The following is a 15,442-nucleotide window of genomic DNA, read 5'->3' as shown; positions in this document are numbered from 1 at the left end:
GCTACGCCACAGGCGTCTGCGCACTGTCGAGCATGTGTGTTGAATAATGGTGCTGATAGCCACGTATCATTTCAAGCAGATTTGATGCCTTTCGGAGACAATTTTTCATTGAATAGGATTGTAGCTGATTTGTGGCAGCAGCAAATAAGCTGTAGTCAAAAGAATCTTCAATAGATGGTCGCAGGTCAAATCAGTAATATATGGCTCGTAACGCGTTGCGTGCAGCACGGCTAGCTCTGTCGGTAGAGCATGAGACTCTTAATCTCAGGGTCGTGGGTTCGAGCCCCACGCTGGGCGGCGCAAGATTTTGTGTCTACGCGGATCCAACATGCGCCCCTCTCGTGAGCCTTGCGTAATGAACGTAACGGGTTACGACGATGCCTAGCTTCGTATGAATATCAGAGGAACGGTATTTGAAGCTGAAAGTGACTCTGAAATGAAATAAATGTGTTGTTTTGGAATTTTAGTTGTACATCGATATAGTGTGAGATGTGTAGGAAAGCAGCAGCTGTGCTAACTAAATGCAAATAATGGTCGCTCATGCGGTGCGTTTCGAGCTGAAGGGCTCCGATTCACTAGTCTGTAAGAACAAAGTACCCGAAAAGTGCGCTAGGAGGCGCCTCCTTAGCTCAGTGGCAGAGCGCTGGTCTAGTAAACCAGAGGTCGTGAGTTCGATCCTCACAGGAGGCAAATGAATTTTGTAACAGCCCCTCCCACCGTGGCCCTTTCGAAAAAAGCGGTCAAGGATAAAAAAATTATGAATGGGTGCGGTATTTAAGAAATGCTCTCGCAAATGAATAGTGTGAATGGTGCTATTAAAGTGGGCACCAGAAACTGCTGCTTTTGGCAGTCTCCGGAGAATGCCCACGTGAAATACTTAGTTCTTGTGATGTATTTTCTACCCCTGATAAAGACCCTCGCGATTGTCGTCGTCGTCGGCGGCGGCGGCGGCGGCGCCGCCGCCGCTTTGGTAATAGCGACAACTCGCCATTGTATCACATAGGGTGAGGTACCTTCTGCAAGCGACTGAGATGGCACTAAGCGATTGAAGCTGATTTGCCACCTCTTGTTTGATCAGCGTCATAAGGGCTTGAATGTAACTTGCGATGGGACACAGCAAGAAGTAGCGTCGTACTTTTAGTACTGAAATTTGAGATGGAGAACTGCGTCAAAGATGGGAAATTCATTCTGCCAAGTGTACAAATGTCGAAAATGAGGTGTGTGTGGAGAAGTATATTGCGCCAGTGACCGTGTGGCCTAATGGATAAGGCGTCGGACTTCGGATCCGAAGATTGCAGGTTCGAATCCTGTCACGGTCGAGTTTTTCCTGTTCTGCAAAAGATGCATGCTGTTTTACTGTGTTGTTTGAGTACTCTAAAAGTAGTTGGAAGTTGCTGCTGTCCGCTTCCTGGCTGCAAAACCGGCGTCTACCAGAAGCACAAGCAAGACAAGGGTGATCTGTAGCGAAGTTTTCGGCACAGTGCCGTTCAGGAGAGTTTTTGTTGGAACTACTGCATCTGATTCAGGAGCCAAGGGCTACGCCACAGGCGTCTGCGCACTGTCGAGCATGTGTGTTGAATAATGGTGCTGATAGCCACGTATCATTTCAAGCAGATTTGATGCCTTTCGGAGACAATTTTTCATTGAATAGGATTGTAGCTGATTTGTGGCAGCAGCAAATAAGCTGTAGTCAAAAGAATCTTCAATAGATGGTCGCAGGTCAAATCAGTAATATATGGCTCGTAACGCGTTGCGTGCAGCACGGCTAGCTCTGTCGGTAGAGCATGAGACTCTTAATCTCAGGGTCGTGGGTTCGAGCCCCACGCTGGGCGGCGCAAGATTTTGTGTCTACGCGGATCCAACATGCGCCCCTCTCGTGAGCCTTGCGTAATGAACGTAACGGGTTACGACGATGCCTAGCTTCGTATGAATATCAGAGGAACGGTATTTGAAGCTGAAAGTGACTCTGAAATGAAATAAATGTGTTGTTTTGGAATTTTAGTTGTACATCGATATAGTGTGAGATGTGTAGGAAAGCAGCAGCTGTGCTAACTAAATGCAAATAATGGTCGCTCATGCGGTGCGTTTCGAGCTGAAGGGCTCCGATTCACTAGTCTGTAAGAACAAAGTACCCGAAAAGTGCGCTAGGAGGCGCCTCCTTAGCTCAGTGGCAGAGCGCTGGTCTAGTAAACCAGAGGTCGTGAGTTCGATCCTCACAGGAGGCAAATGAATTTTGTAACAGCCCCTCCCACCGTGGCCCTTTCGAAAAAAGCGGTCAAGGATAAAAAAATTATGAATGGGTGCGGTATTTCAGAAATGCTCTCGCAAATGAATAGTGTGAATGGTGCTATTAAAGTGGGCACCAGAAACTGCTGCTTTTGGCAGTCTCCGGAGAATGCCGACGTGAAATACTTAGTTCTTGTGATGTATTTTCTACCCCTGATAAAGACCCTCGCGATTGTCGTCGTCGTCGTCGTCGTCGTCGTCGTCGGCGCCGCCGCCGCTTTGGTAATAGCGACAACTCGCCATTGTATCACATAGGGTGAGGTACCTTCTGCAAGCGACTGAGATGGCACTAAGCGATTGAAGCTGATTTGCCACCTCTTGTTTGATCAGCGTCATAAGGGCTTGAATGTAACTTGCGATGGGACACAGCAAGAAGTAGCGTCGTACTTTTAGTACTGAAATTTGAGATGGAGAACTGCGTCAAAGATGGGAAATTCATTCTGTCAAGTGTACAAATGTCGAAAATGAGGTGTGTGTGGAGAAGTATATTGCGCCAGTGACCGTGTGGCCTAATGGATAAGGCGTCGGACTTCGGATCCGAAGATTGCAGGTTCGAATCCTGTCACGGTCGAGTTTTTCCTGTTCTGCAAAAGATGCATGCTGTTTTACTGTGTTGTTTGAGTACTCTAAAAGTAGTTGGAAGTTGCTGCTGTCCGCTTCCTGGCTGCAAAACCGGCGTCTACCAGAAGCACAAGCAAGACAAGGGTGATCTGTAGCGAAGTTTTCGGCACAGTGCCGTTCAGGAGAGTTTTTGTTGGAACTACTGCATCTGATTCAGGAGCCAAGGGCTACGCCACAGGCGTCTGCGCACTGTCGAGCATGTGTGTTGAATAATGGTGCTGATAGCCACGTATCATTTCAAGCAGATTTGATGCCTTTCGGAGACAATTTTTCATTGAATAGGATTGTAGCTGATTTGTGGCAGCAGCAAATAAGCTGTAGTCAAAAGAATCTTCAATAGATGGTCGCAGGTCAAATCAGTAATATATGGCTCGTAACGCGTTGCGTGCAGCACGGCTAGCTCTGTCGGTAGAGCATGAGACTCTTAATCTCAGGGTCGTGGGTTCGAGCCCCACGCTGGGCGGCGCAAAATTTTGTGTCTACGCGGATCAAACATGCGCCCCTCTCGTGAGCCTTGCGTAATGAACGTAACGGGTTACGACGATGCCTAGCTTCGTATGAATATCAGAGGAACGGTATTTGAAGCTGAAAGTGACTCTGAAATGAAATAAATGTGTTGTTTTGGAATTTTAGTTGTACATCGATATAGTGTGAGATGTGTAGGAAAGCAGCAGCTGTGCTAACTAAATGCAAATAATGGTCGCTCATGCGGTGCGTTTCGAGCTGAAGGGCTCCGATTCACTAGTCTGTAAGAACAAAGTACCCGAAAAGTGCGCTAGGAGGCGCCTCCTTAGCTCAGTGGCAGAGCGCTGGTCTAGTAAACCAGAGGTCGTGAGTTCGATCCTCACAGGAGGCAAATGAATTTTGTAACAGCCCCTCCCACCGTGGCCCTTTCGAAAAAAGCGGTCAAGGATAAAAAAATTATGAATGGGTGCGGTATTTCAGAAATGCTCTCGCAAATGAATAGTGTGAATGGTGCTATTAAAGTGGGCACCAGAAACTGCTGCTTTTGGCAGTCTCCGGAGAATGCCGACGTGAAATACTTAGTTCTTGTGATGTATTTTCTACCCCTGATAAAGACCCTCGCGATTGTCGTCGTCGTCGTCGTTTCGTCGGCGCCGCCGCCGCTTTGGTAATAGCGACAACTCGCCATTGTATCACATAGGGTGAGGTACCTTCTGCAAGCGACTGAGATGGCACTAAGCGATTGAAGCTGATTTGCCACCTCTTGTTTGATCAGCGTCATAAGGGCTTGAATGTAACTTGCGATGGGACACAGCAAGAAGTAGCGTCGTACTTTTAGTACTGAAATTTGAGATGGAGAACTGCGTCAAAGATGGGAAATTCATTCTGCCAAGTGTACAAATGTCGAAAATGAGGTGTGTGTGGAGAAGTATATTGCGCCAGTGACCGTGTGGCCTAATGGATAAGGCGTCGGACTTCGGATCCGAAGATTGCAGGTTCGAATCCTGTCACGGTCGAGTTTTTCCTGTTCTGCAAAAGATGCATGCTGTTTTACTGTGTTGTTTGAGTACTCTAAAACTAGTTGGAAGTTGCTGCTGTCCGCTTCCTGGCTGCAAAACCGGCGTCTACCAGAAGCACAAGCAAGACAAGGGTGATCTGTAGCGAAGTTTTCGGCACAGTGCCGTTCAGGAGAGTTTTTGTTGGAACTACTGCATCTGATTCAGGAGCCAAGGGCTACGCCAGAGGCGTCTGCGCACTGTCGAGCATGTGTGTTGAATAATGGTGCTGATAGCCACGTATCATTTCAAGCAGATTTGATGCCTTTCGGAGACAATTTTTCATTGAATAGGATTGTAGCTGATTTGTGGCAGCAGCAAATAAGCTGTAGTCAAAAGAATCTTCAATAGATGGTCGCAGGTCAAATCAGTAATATATGGCTCGTAACGCGTTGCGTGCAGCACGGCTAGCTCTGTCGGTAGAGCATGAGACTCTTAATCTCAGGGTCGTGGGTTCGAGCCCCACGCTGGGCGGCGCAAGATTTTGTGTCTACGCGGATCCAACATGCGCCCCTCTCGTGAGCCTTGCGTAATGAACGTAACGGGTTACGACGATGCCTAGCTTCGTATGAATATCAGAGGAACGGTATTTGAAGCTGAAAGTGACTCTGAAATGAAATAAATGTGTTGTTTTGGAATTTTAGTTGTACATCGATATAGTGTGAGATGTGTAGGAAAGCAGCAGCTGTGCTAACTAAATGCAAATAATGGTCGCTCATGCGGTGCGTTTCGAGCTGAAGGGCTCCGATTCACTAGTCTGTAAGAACAAAGTACCCGAAAAGTGCGCTAGGAGGCGCCTCCTTAGCTCAGTGGCAGAGCGCTGGTCTAGTAAACCAGAGGTCGTGAGTTCGATCCTCACAGGAGGCAAATGAATTTTGTAACAGCCCCTCCCACCGTGGCCCTTTCGAAAAAAGCGGTCAAGGATAAAAAAATTATGAATGGGTGCGGTATTTAAGAAATGCTCTCGCAAATGAATAGTGTGAATGGTGCTATTAAAGTGGGCACCAGAAACTGCTGCTTTTGGCAGTCTCCGGAGAATGCCCACGTGAAATACTTAGTTCTTGTGATGTATTTTCTACCCCTGATAAAGACCCTCGCGATTGTCGTCGTCGTCGTCGGCGCCGCCGCCGCTTTGGTAATAGCGACAACTCGCCATTGTATCACATAGGGTGAGGTACCTTCTGCAAGCGACTGAGATGGCACTAAGCGATTGAAGCTGATTTGCCACCTCTTGTTTGATCAGCGTCATAAGGGCTTGAATGTAACTTGCGATGGGACACAGCAAGAAGTAGCGTCGTACTTTTAGTACTGAAATTTGAGATGGAGAACTGCGTCAAAGATGGGAAATTCATTCTGCCAAGTGTACAAATGTCGAAAATGAGGTGTGTGTGGAGAAGTATATTGCGCCAGTGACCGTGTGGCCTAATGGATAAGGCGTCGGACTTCGGATCCGAAGATTGCAGGTTCGAATCCTGTCACGGTCGAGTTTTTCCTGTTCTGCAAAAGATGCATGCTGTTTTACTGTGTTGTTTGAGTACTCTAAAACTAGTTGGAAGTTGCTGCTGTCCGCTTCCTGGCTGCAAAACCGGCGTCTACCAGAAGCACAAGCAAGACAAGGGTGATCTGTAGCGAAGTTTTCGGCACAGTGCCGTTCAGGAGAGTTTTTGTTGGAACTACTGCATCTGATTCAGGAGCCAAGGGCTACGCCACAGGCGTCTGCGCACTGTCGAGCATGTGTGTTGAATAATGGTGCTGATAGCCACGTATCATTTCAAGCAGATTTGATGCCTTTCGGAGACAATTTTTCATTGAATAGGATTGTAGCTGATTTGTGGCAGCAGCAAATAAGCTGTAGTCAAAAGAATCTTCAATAGATGGTCGCAGGTCAAATCAGTAATATATGGCTCGTAACGCGTTGCGTGCAGCACGGCTAGCTCTGTCGGTAGAGCATGAGACTCTTAATCTCAGGGTCGTGGGTTCGAGCCCCACGCTGGGCGGCGCAAGATTTTGTGTCTACGCGGATCCAACATGCGCCCCTCTCGTGAGCCTTGCGTAATGAACGTAACGGGTTACGACGATGCCTAGCTTCGTATGAATATCAGAGGAACGGTATTTGAAGCTGAAAGTGACTCTGAAATGAAATAAATGTGTTGTTTTGGAATTTTAGTTGTACATCGATATAGTGTGAGATGTGTAGGAAAGCAGCAGCTGTGCTAACTAAATGCAAATAATGGTCGCTCATGCGGTGCGTTTCGAGCTGAAGGGCTCCGATTCACTAGTCTGTAAGAACAAAGTACCCGAAAAGTGCGCTAGGAGGCGCCTCCTTAGCTCAGTGGCAGAGCGCTGGTCTAGTAAACCAGAGGTCGTGAGTTCGATCCTCACAGGAGGCAAATGAATTTTGTAACAGCCCCTCCCACCGTGGCCCTTTCGAAAAAAGCGGTCAAGGATAAAAAAATTATGAATGGGTGCGGTATTTAAGAAATGGTCTCGCAAATGAATAGTGTGAATGGTGCTATTAAAGTGGGCACCAGAAACTGCTGCTTTTGGCAGTCTCCGGAGAATGCCCACGTGAAATACTTAGTTCTTGTGATGTATTTTCTACCCCTGATAAAGACCCTCGCGATTGTCGTCGTCGTCGTCGTCGGCGGCGGCGGCGGCGCCGCCGCCGCTTTGGTAATAGCGACAACTCGCCATTGTATCACATAGGGTGAGGTACCTTCTGCAAGCGACTGAGATGGCACTAAGCGATTGAAGCTGATTTGCCACCTCTTGTTTGATCAGCGTCATAAGGGCTTGAATGTAACTTGCGATGGGACACAGCAAGAAGTAGCGTCGTACTTTTAGTACTGAAATTTGAGATGGAGAACTGCGTCAAAGATGGGAAATTCATTCTGCCAAGTGTACAAATGTCGAAAATGAGGTGTGTGTGGAGAAGTATATTGCGCCAGTGACCGTGTGGCCTAATGGATAAGGCGTCGGACTTCGGATCCGAAGATTGCAGGTTCGAATCCTGTCACGGTCGAGTTTTTCCTGTTCTGCAAAAGATGCATGCTGTTTTACTGTGTTGTTTGAGTACTCTAAAAGTAGTTGGAAGTTGCTGCTGTCCGCTTCCTGGCTGCAAAACCGGCGTCTACCAGAAGCACAAGCAAGACAAGGGTGATCTGTAGCGAAGTTTTCGGCACAGTGCCGTTCAGGAGAGTTTTTGTTGGAACTACTGCATCTGATTCAGGAGCCAAGGGCTACGCCACAGGCGTCTGCGCACTGTCGAGCATGTGTGTTGAATAATGGTGCTGATAGCCACGTATCATTTCAAGCAGATTTGATGCCTTTCGGAGACAATTTTTCATTGAATAGGATTGTAGCTGATTTGTGGCAGCAGCAAATAAGCTGTAGTCAAAAGAATCTTCAATAGATGGTCGCAGGTCAAATCAGTAATATATGGCTCGTAACGCGTTGCGTGCAGCACGGCTAGCTCTGTCGGTAGAGCATGAGACTCTTAATCTCAGGGTCGTGGGTTCGAGCCCCACGCTGGGCGGCGCAAGATTTTGTGTCTACGCGGATCCAACATGCGCCCCTCTCGTGAGCCTTGCGTAATGAACGTAACGGGTTACGACGATGCCTAGCTTCGTATGAATATCAGAGGAACGGTATTTGAAGCTGAAAGTGACTCTGAAATGAAATAAATGTGTTGTTTTGGAATTTTAGTTGTACATCGATATAGTGTGAGATGTGTAGGAAAGCAGCAGCTGTGCTAACTAAATGCAAATAATGGTCGCTCATGCGGTGCGTTTCGAGCTGAAGGGCTCCGATTCACTAGTCTGTAAGAACAAAGTACCCGAAAAGTGCGCTAGGAGGCGCCTCCTTAGCTCAGTGGCAGAGCGCTGGTCTAGTAAACCAGAGGTCGTGAGTTCGATCCTCACAGGAGGCAAATGAATTTTGTAACAGCCCCTCCCACCGTGGCCCTTTCGAAAAAAGCGGTCAAGGATAAAAAAATTATGAATGGGTGCGGTATTTCAGAAATGCTCTCGCAAATGAATAGTGTGAATGGTGCTATTAAAGTGGGCACCAGAAACTGCTGCTTTTGGCAGTCTCCGGAGAATGCCGACGTGAAATACTTAGTTCTTGTGATGTATTTTCTACCCCTGATAAAGACCCTCGCGATTGTCGTCGTCGTCGTCGTCGTCGTCGTCGTCGGCGCCGCCGCCGCTTTGGTAATAGCGACAACTCGCCATTGTATCACATAGGGTGAGGTACCTTCTGCAAGCGACTGAGATGGCACTAAGCGATTGAAGCTGATTTGCCACCTCTTGTTTGATCAGCGTCATAAGGGCTTGAATGTAACTTGCGATGGGACACAGCAAGAAGTAGCGTCGTACTTTTAGTACTGAAATTTGAGATGGAGAACTGCGTCAAAGATGGGAAATTCATTCTGTCAAGTGTACAAATGTCGAAAATGAGGTGTGTGTGGAGAAGTATATTGCGCCAGTGACCGTGTGGCCTAATGGATAAGGCGTCGGACTTCGGATCCGAAGATTGCAGGTTCGAATCCTGTCACGGTCGAGTTTTTCCTGTTCTGCAAAAGATGCATGCTGTTTTACTGTGTTGTTTGAGTACTCTAAAAGTAGTTGGAAGTTGCTGCTGTCCGCTTCCTGGCTGCAAAACCGGCGTCTACCAGAAGCACAAGCAAGACAAGGGTGATCTGTAGCGAAGTTTTCGGCACAGTGCCGTTCAGGAGAGTTTTTGTTGGAACTACTGCATCTGATTCAGGAGCCAAGGGCTACGCCACAGGCGTCTGCGCACTGTCGAGCATGTGTGTTGAATAATGGTGCTGATAGCCACGTATCATTTCAAGCAGATTTGATGCCTTTCGGAGACAATTTTTCATTGAATAGGATTGTAGCTGATTTGTGGCAGCAGCAAATAAGCTGTAGTCAAAAGAATCTTCAATAGATGGTCGCAGGTCAAATCAGTAATATATGGCTCGTAACGCGTTGCGTGCAGCACGGCTAGCTCTGTCGGTAGAGCATGAGACTCTTAATCTCAGGGTCGTGGGTTCGAGCCCCACGCTGGGCGGCGCAAAATTTTGTGTCTACGCGGATCCAACATGCGCCCCTCTCGTGAGCCTTGCGTAATGAACGTAACGGGTTACGACGATGCCTAGCTTCGTATGAATATCAGAGGAACGGTATTTGAAGCTGAAAGTGACTCTGAAATGAAATAAATGTGTTGTTTTGGAATTTTAGTTGTACATCGATATAGTGTGAGATGTGTAGGAAAGCAGCAGCTGTGCTAACTAAATGCAAATAATGGTCGCTCATGCGGTGCGTTTCGAGCTGAAGGGCTCCGATTCACTAGTCTGTAAGAACAAAGTACCCGAAAAGTGCGCTAGGAGGCGCCTCCTTAGCTCAGTGGCAGAGCGCTGGTCTAGTAAACCAGAGGTCGTGAGTTCGATCCTCACAGGAGGCAAATGAATTTTGTAACAGCCCCTCCCACCGTGGCCCTTTCGAAAAAAGCGGTCAAGGATAAAAAAATTATGAATGGGTGCGGTATTTCAGAAATGCTCTCGCAAATGAATAGTGTGAATGGTGCTATTAAAGTGGGCACCAGAAACTGCTGCTTTTGGCAGTCTCCGGAGAATGCCGACGTGAAATACTTAGTTCTTGTGATGTATTTTCTACCCCTGATAAAGACCCTCGCGATTGTCGTCGTCGTCGTCGTTTCGTCGGCGCCGCCGCCGCTTTGGTAATAGCGACAACTCGCCATTGTATCACATAGGGTGAGGTACCTTCTGCAAGCGACTGAGATGGCACTAAGCGATTGAAGCTGATTTGCCACCTCTTGTTTGATCAGCGTCATAAGGGCTTGAATGTAACTTGCGATGGGACACAGCAAGAAGTAGCGTCGTACTTTTAGTACTGAAATTTGAGATGGAGAACTGCGTCAAAGATGGGAAATTCATTCTGCCAAGTGTACAAATGTCGAAAATGAGGTGTGTGTGGAGAAGTATATTGCGCCAGTGACCGTGTGGCCTAATGGATAAGGCGTCGGACTTCGGATCCGAAGATTGCAGGTTCGAATCCTGTCACGGTCGAGTTTTTCCTGTTCTGCAAAAGATGCATGCTGTTTTACTGTGTTGTTTGAGTACTCTAAAACTAGTTGGAAGTTGCTGCTGTCCGCTTCCTGGCTGCAAAACCGGCGTCTACCAGAAGCACAAGCAAGACAAGGGTGATCTGTAGCGAAGTTTTCGGCACAGTGCCGTTCAGGAGAGTTTTTGTTGGAACTACTGCATCTGATTCAGGAGCCAAGGGCTACGCCAGAGGCGTCTGCGCACTGTCGAGCATGTGTGTTGAATAATGGTGCTGATAGCCACGTATCATTTCAAGCAGATTTGATGCCTTTCGGAGACAATTTTTCATTGAATAGGATTGTAGCTGATTTGTGGCAGCAGCAAATAAGCTGTAGTCAAAAGAATCTTCAATAGATGGTCGCAGGTCAAATCAGTAATATATGGCTCGTAACGCGTTGCGTGCAGCACGGCTAGCTCTGTCGGTAGAGCATGAGACTCTTAATCTCAGGGTCGTGGGTTCGAGCCCCACGCTGGGCGGCGCAAGATTTTGTGTCTACGCGGATCCAACATGCGCCCCTCTCGTGAGCCTTGCGTAATGAACGTAACGGGTTACGACGATGCCTAGCTTCGTATGAATATCAGAGGAACGGTATTTGAAGCTGAAAGTGACTCTGAAATGAAATAAATGTGTTGTTTTGGAATTTTAGTTGTACATCGATATAGTGTGAGATGTGTAGGAAAGCAGCAGCTGTGCTAACTAAATGCAAATAATGGTCGCTCATGCGGTGCGTTTCGAGCTGAAGGGCTCCGATTCACTAGTCTGTAAGAACAAAGTACCCGAAAAGTGCGCTAGGAGGCGCCTCCTTAGCTCAGTGGCAGAGCGCTGGTCTAGTAAACCAGAGGTCGTGAGTTCGATCCTCACAGGAGGCAAATGAATTTTGTAACAGCCCCTCCCACCGTGGCCCTTTCGAAAAAAGCGGTCAAGGATAAAAAAATTATGAATGGGTGCGGTATTTAAGAAATGCTCTCGCAAATGAATAGTGTGAATGGTGCTATTAAAGTGGGCACCAGAAACTGCTGCTTTTGGCAGTCTCCGGAGAATGCCCACGTGAAATACTTAGTTCTTGTGATGTATTTTCTACCCCTGATAAAGACCCTCGCGATTGTCGTCGTCGTCGTCGGCGCCGCCGCCGCTTTGGTAATAGCGACAACTCGCCATTGTATCACATAGGGTGAGGTACCTTCTGCAAGCGACTGAGATGGCACTAAGCGATTGAAGCTGATTTGCCACCTCTTGTTTGATCAGCGTCATAAGGGCTTGAATGTAACTTGCGATGGGACACAGCAAGAAGTAGCGTCGTACTTTTAGTACTGAAATTTGAGATGGAGAACTGCGTCAAAGATGGGAAATTCATTCTGCCAAGTGTACAAATGTCGAAAATGAGGTGTGTGTGGAGAAGTATATTGCGCCAGTGACCGTGTGGCCTAATGGATAAGGCGTCGGACTTCGGATCCGAAGATTGCAGGTTCGAATCCTGTCACGGTCGAGTTTTTCCTGTTCTGCAAAAGATGCATGCTGTTTTACTGTGTTGTTTGAGTACTCTAAAAGTAGTTGGAAGTTGCTGCTGTCCGCTTCCTGGCTGCAAAACCGGCGTCTACCAGAAGCACAAGCAAGACAAGGGTGATCTGTAGCGAAGTTTTCGGCACAGTGCCGTTCAGGAGAGTTTTTGTTGGAACTACTGCATCTGATTCAGGAGCCAAGGGCTACGCCACAGGCGTCTGCGCACTGTCGAGCATGTGTGTTGAATAATGGTGCTGATAGCCACGTATCATTTCAAGCAGATTTGATGCCTCTCGGAGACAATTTTTCATTGAATAGGATTGTAGCTGATTTGTGGCAGCAGCAAATAAGCTGTAGTCAAAAGAATCTTCAATAGATGGTCGCAGGTCAAATCAGTAATATATGGCTCGTAACGCGTTGCGTGCAGCACGGCTAGCTCTGTCGGTAGAGCATGAGACTCTTAATCTCAGGGTCGTGGGTTCGAGCCCCACGCTGGGCGGCGCAAGATTTTGTGTCTACGCGGATCCAACATGCGCCCCTCTCGTGAGCCTTGCGTAATGAACGTAACGGGTTACGACGATGCCTAGCTTCGTATGAATATCAGAGGAACGGTATTTGAAGCTGAAAGTGACTCTGAAATGAAATAAATGTGTTGTTTTGGAATTTTAGTTGTACATCGATATAGTGTGAGATGTGTAGGAAAGCAGCAGCTGTGCTAACTAAATGCAAATAATGGTCGCTCATGCGGTGCGTTTCGAGCTGAAGGGCTCCGATTCACTAGTCTGTAAGAACAAAGTACCCGAAAAGTGCGCTAGGAAGCGCCTCCTTAGCTCAGTGGCAGAGCGCTGGTCTAGTAAACCAGAGGTCGTGAGTTCGATCCTCACAGGAGGCAAATGAATTTTGTAACAGCCCCTCCCACCGTGGCCCTTTCGAAAAAAGCGGTCAAGGATAAAAAAATTATGAATGGGTGCGGTATTTCAGAAATGCTCTCGCAAATGAATAGTGTGAATGGTGCTATTAAAGTGGGCACCAGAAACTGCTGCTTTTGGCAGTCTCCGGAGAATGCCGACGTGAAATACTTAGTTCTTGTGATGTATTTTCTACCCCTGATAAAGACGCTCGCGATTGTCGTCGTCGTCGTCGTCGGCGGCGGCGCCGCCGCCGCTTTGGTAATAGCGACAACTCGCCATTGTATCACATAGGGTGAGGTACCTTCTGCAAGCGACTGAGATGGCACTAAGCGATTGAAGCTGATTTGCCACCTCTTGTTTGATCAGCGTCATAAGGGCTTGAATGTAACTTGCGATGGGACACAGCAAGAAGTAGCGTCGTACTTTTAGTACTGAAATTTGAGATGGAGAACTGCGTCAAAGATGGGAAATTCATTCTGTCAAGTGTACAAATGTCGAAAATCAGGTGTGTGTGGAGAAGTATATTGCGCCAGTGACCGTGTGGCCTAATGGATAAGGCGTCGGACTTCGGATCCGAAGATTGCAGGTTCGAATCCTGTCACGGTCGAGTTTTTCCTGTTCTGCAAAAGATGCATGCTGTTTTACTGTGTTGTTTGAGTACTCTAAAACTAGTTGGAAGTTGCTGCTGTCCGCTTCCTGGCTGCAAAACCGGCGTCTACCAGAAGCACAAGCAAGACAAGGGTGATCTGTAGCGAAGTTTTCGGCACAGTGCCGTTCAGGAGAGTTTTTGTTGGAACTACTGCATCTGATTCAGGAGCCAAGGGCTACGCCACAGGCGTCTGCGCACTGTCGAGCATGTGTGTTGAATAATGGTGCTGATAGCCACGTATCATTTCAAGCAGATTTGATGCCTTTCGGAGACAATTTTTCATTGAATAGGATTGTAGCTGATTTGTGGCAGCAGCAAATAAGCTGTAGTCAAAAGAATCTTCAATAGATGGTCGCAGGTCAAATCAGTAATATATGGCTCGTAACGCGTTGCGTGCAGCACGGCTAGCTCTGTCGGTAGAGCATGAGACTCTTAATCTCAGGGTCGTGGGTTCGAGCCCCACGCTGGGCGGCGCAAGATTTTGTGTCTACGCGGATCCAACATGCGCCCCTCTCGTGAGCCTTGCGTAATGAACGTAACGGGTTACGACGATGCCTAGCTTCGTATGAATATCAGAGGAACGGTATTTGAAGCTGAAAGTGACTCTGAAATGAAATAAATGTGTTGTTTTGGAATTTTAGTTGTACATCGATATAGTGTGAGATGTGTAGGAAAGCAGCAGCTGTGCTAACTAAATGCAAATAATGGTCGCTCATGCGGTGCGTTTCGAGCTGAAGGGCTCCGATTCACTAGTCTGTAAGAACAAAGTACCCGAAAAGTGCGCTAGGAAGCGCCTCCTTAGCTCAGTGGCAGAGCGCTGGTCTAGTAAACCAGAGGTCGTGAGTTCGATCCTCACAGGAGGCAAATGAATTTTGTAACAGCCCCTCCCACCGTGGCCCTTTCGAAAAAAGCGGTCAAGGATAAAAAAATTATGAATGGGTGCGGTATTTCAGAAATGCTCTCGCAAATGAATAGTGTGAATGGTGCTATTAAAGTGGGCACCAGAAACTGCTGCTTTTGGCAGTCTCCGGAGAATGCCGACGTGAAATACTTAGTTCTTGTGATGTATTTTCTACCCCTGATAAAGACCCTCGCGATTGTCGTCGTCGTCGTCGTCGTCGGCGCCGCCGCCGCTTTGGTAATAGCGACAACTCGCCATTGTATCACATAGGGTGAGGTACCTTCTGCAAGCGACTGAGATGGCACTAAGCGATTGAAGCTGATTTGCCACCTCTTGTTTGATCAGCGTCATAAGGGCTTGAATGTAACTTGCGATGGGACACAGCAAGAAGTAGCGTCGTACTTTTAGTACTGAAATTTGAGATGGAGAACTGCGTCAAAGATGGGAAATTCATTCTGTCAAGTGTACAAATGTCGAAAATGAGGTGTGTGTGGAGAAGTATATTGCGCCAGTGACCGTGTGGCCTAATGGATAAGGCGTCGGACTTCGGATCCGAAGATTGCAGGTTCGAATCCTGTCACGGTCGAGTTTTTCCTGTTCTGCAAAAGATGCATGCTGTTTTACTGTGTTGTTTGAGTACTCTAAAAGTAGTTGGAAGTTGCTGCTGTCCGCTTCCTGGCTGCAAAACCGGCGTCTACCAGAAGCACAAGCAAGACAAGGGTGATCTGTAGCGAAGTTTTCGGCACAGTGCCGTTCAGGAGAGTTTTTGTTGGAACTACTGCATCTGATTCAGGAGCCAAGGGCTACGCCACAGGCGTCTGCGCACTGTCGAGCATGTGTGTTGAATAATGGTGCTGATAGCCACGTATCATTTCAAGCAGATTTGATGCCTTTCGGAGACAATTTTTCATTGAATAGGATTGTAG

The 15,442-nt window shown here is 47.5% G+C and overlaps 30 non-coding genes across 30 annotated transcripts; all 30 read left to right on the top strand.

Moving 5' to 3' along the window:
• Positions 1-224: 224 nt before the first annotated feature.
• On the top strand, positions 225-297 carry Trnak-cuu (transfer RNA lysine (anticodon CUU)). The gene has a single exon. It is a non-coding gene; the product is annotated as a tRNA-Lys (tRNA).
• A 321-nt stretch (positions 298-618) lies between these two features.
• Positions 619-690, top strand: Trnat-agu (transfer RNA threonine (anticodon AGU)). Its single transcript has one exon. It is a non-coding gene; the product is annotated as a tRNA-Thr (tRNA).
• Positions 691-1,246: 556 nt separating this feature from the next.
• Trnar-ucg (transfer RNA arginine (anticodon UCG)) lies at positions 1,247-1,319 on the top strand. The gene has a single exon. It is a non-coding gene; the product is annotated as a tRNA-Arg (tRNA).
• Positions 1,320-1,759: 440 nt separating this feature from the next.
• Positions 1,760-1,832, top strand: Trnak-cuu (transfer RNA lysine (anticodon CUU)). The gene has a single exon. It is a non-coding gene; the product is annotated as a tRNA-Lys (tRNA).
• Positions 1,833-2,153: 321 nt separating this feature from the next.
• Positions 2,154-2,225, top strand: Trnat-agu (transfer RNA threonine (anticodon AGU)). The gene has a single exon. It is a non-coding gene; the product is annotated as a tRNA-Thr (tRNA).
• A 559-nt stretch (positions 2,226-2,784) lies between these two features.
• On the top strand, positions 2,785-2,857 carry Trnar-ucg (transfer RNA arginine (anticodon UCG)). Its single transcript has one exon. It is a non-coding gene; the product is annotated as a tRNA-Arg (tRNA).
• A 440-nt stretch (positions 2,858-3,297) lies between these two features.
• On the top strand, positions 3,298-3,370 carry Trnak-cuu (transfer RNA lysine (anticodon CUU)). Its single transcript has one exon. It is a non-coding gene; the product is annotated as a tRNA-Lys (tRNA).
• Positions 3,371-3,691: 321 nt separating this feature from the next.
• Trnat-agu (transfer RNA threonine (anticodon AGU)) lies at positions 3,692-3,763 on the top strand. Its single transcript has one exon. It is a non-coding gene; the product is annotated as a tRNA-Thr (tRNA).
• A 552-nt stretch (positions 3,764-4,315) lies between these two features.
• On the top strand, positions 4,316-4,388 carry Trnar-ucg (transfer RNA arginine (anticodon UCG)). The gene has a single exon. It is a non-coding gene; the product is annotated as a tRNA-Arg (tRNA).
• Positions 4,389-4,828: 440 nt separating this feature from the next.
• Positions 4,829-4,901, top strand: Trnak-cuu (transfer RNA lysine (anticodon CUU)). Its single transcript has one exon. It is a non-coding gene; the product is annotated as a tRNA-Lys (tRNA).
• A 321-nt stretch (positions 4,902-5,222) lies between these two features.
• Trnat-agu (transfer RNA threonine (anticodon AGU)) lies at positions 5,223-5,294 on the top strand. Its single transcript has one exon. It is a non-coding gene; the product is annotated as a tRNA-Thr (tRNA).
• A 544-nt stretch (positions 5,295-5,838) lies between these two features.
• On the top strand, positions 5,839-5,911 carry Trnar-ucg (transfer RNA arginine (anticodon UCG)). The gene has a single exon. It is a non-coding gene; the product is annotated as a tRNA-Arg (tRNA).
• A 440-nt stretch (positions 5,912-6,351) lies between these two features.
• Trnak-cuu (transfer RNA lysine (anticodon CUU)) lies at positions 6,352-6,424 on the top strand. The gene has a single exon. It is a non-coding gene; the product is annotated as a tRNA-Lys (tRNA).
• Positions 6,425-6,745: 321 nt separating this feature from the next.
• On the top strand, positions 6,746-6,817 carry Trnat-agu (transfer RNA threonine (anticodon AGU)). The gene has a single exon. It is a non-coding gene; the product is annotated as a tRNA-Thr (tRNA).
• A 559-nt stretch (positions 6,818-7,376) lies between these two features.
• On the top strand, positions 7,377-7,449 carry Trnar-ucg (transfer RNA arginine (anticodon UCG)). The gene has a single exon. It is a non-coding gene; the product is annotated as a tRNA-Arg (tRNA).
• Positions 7,450-7,889: 440 nt separating this feature from the next.
• Trnak-cuu (transfer RNA lysine (anticodon CUU)) lies at positions 7,890-7,962 on the top strand. Its single transcript has one exon. It is a non-coding gene; the product is annotated as a tRNA-Lys (tRNA).
• Positions 7,963-8,283: 321 nt separating this feature from the next.
• Trnat-agu (transfer RNA threonine (anticodon AGU)) lies at positions 8,284-8,355 on the top strand. Its single transcript has one exon. It is a non-coding gene; the product is annotated as a tRNA-Thr (tRNA).
• A 559-nt stretch (positions 8,356-8,914) lies between these two features.
• On the top strand, positions 8,915-8,987 carry Trnar-ucg (transfer RNA arginine (anticodon UCG)). The gene has a single exon. It is a non-coding gene; the product is annotated as a tRNA-Arg (tRNA).
• Positions 8,988-9,427: 440 nt separating this feature from the next.
• Positions 9,428-9,500, top strand: Trnak-cuu (transfer RNA lysine (anticodon CUU)). The gene has a single exon. It is a non-coding gene; the product is annotated as a tRNA-Lys (tRNA).
• A 321-nt stretch (positions 9,501-9,821) lies between these two features.
• On the top strand, positions 9,822-9,893 carry Trnat-agu (transfer RNA threonine (anticodon AGU)). Its single transcript has one exon. It is a non-coding gene; the product is annotated as a tRNA-Thr (tRNA).
• A 552-nt stretch (positions 9,894-10,445) lies between these two features.
• Trnar-ucg (transfer RNA arginine (anticodon UCG)) lies at positions 10,446-10,518 on the top strand. The gene has a single exon. It is a non-coding gene; the product is annotated as a tRNA-Arg (tRNA).
• A 440-nt stretch (positions 10,519-10,958) lies between these two features.
• Positions 10,959-11,031, top strand: Trnak-cuu (transfer RNA lysine (anticodon CUU)). Its single transcript has one exon. It is a non-coding gene; the product is annotated as a tRNA-Lys (tRNA).
• A 321-nt stretch (positions 11,032-11,352) lies between these two features.
• On the top strand, positions 11,353-11,424 carry Trnat-agu (transfer RNA threonine (anticodon AGU)). The gene has a single exon. It is a non-coding gene; the product is annotated as a tRNA-Thr (tRNA).
• Positions 11,425-11,968: 544 nt separating this feature from the next.
• On the top strand, positions 11,969-12,041 carry Trnar-ucg (transfer RNA arginine (anticodon UCG)). The gene has a single exon. It is a non-coding gene; the product is annotated as a tRNA-Arg (tRNA).
• Positions 12,042-12,481: 440 nt separating this feature from the next.
• Trnak-cuu (transfer RNA lysine (anticodon CUU)) lies at positions 12,482-12,554 on the top strand. Its single transcript has one exon. It is a non-coding gene; the product is annotated as a tRNA-Lys (tRNA).
• Positions 12,555-12,875: 321 nt separating this feature from the next.
• On the top strand, positions 12,876-12,947 carry Trnat-agu (transfer RNA threonine (anticodon AGU)). The gene has a single exon. It is a non-coding gene; the product is annotated as a tRNA-Thr (tRNA).
• A 553-nt stretch (positions 12,948-13,500) lies between these two features.
• Positions 13,501-13,573, top strand: Trnar-ucg (transfer RNA arginine (anticodon UCG)). Its single transcript has one exon. It is a non-coding gene; the product is annotated as a tRNA-Arg (tRNA).
• A 440-nt stretch (positions 13,574-14,013) lies between these two features.
• On the top strand, positions 14,014-14,086 carry Trnak-cuu (transfer RNA lysine (anticodon CUU)). Its single transcript has one exon. It is a non-coding gene; the product is annotated as a tRNA-Lys (tRNA).
• A 321-nt stretch (positions 14,087-14,407) lies between these two features.
• Trnat-agu (transfer RNA threonine (anticodon AGU)) lies at positions 14,408-14,479 on the top strand. Its single transcript has one exon. It is a non-coding gene; the product is annotated as a tRNA-Thr (tRNA).
• Positions 14,480-15,029: 550 nt separating this feature from the next.
• Trnar-ucg (transfer RNA arginine (anticodon UCG)) lies at positions 15,030-15,102 on the top strand. Its single transcript has one exon. It is a non-coding gene; the product is annotated as a tRNA-Arg (tRNA).
• The last annotated feature ends 340 nt before the right edge of the window (positions 15,103-15,442 follow it).

The sequence above is a fragment of the Schistocerca cancellata genome, unplaced genomic scaffold (assembly GCF_023864275.1).
Source record: "Schistocerca cancellata isolate TAMUIC-IGC-003103 unplaced genomic scaffold, iqSchCanc2.1 HiC_scaffold_1109, whole genome shotgun sequence".
Classification (NCBI taxonomy): Eukaryota; Metazoa; Arthropoda; class Insecta; order Orthoptera; family Acrididae; genus Schistocerca; species Schistocerca cancellata.
This window is presented reverse-complemented; position numbering and strand designations above follow the sequence as displayed.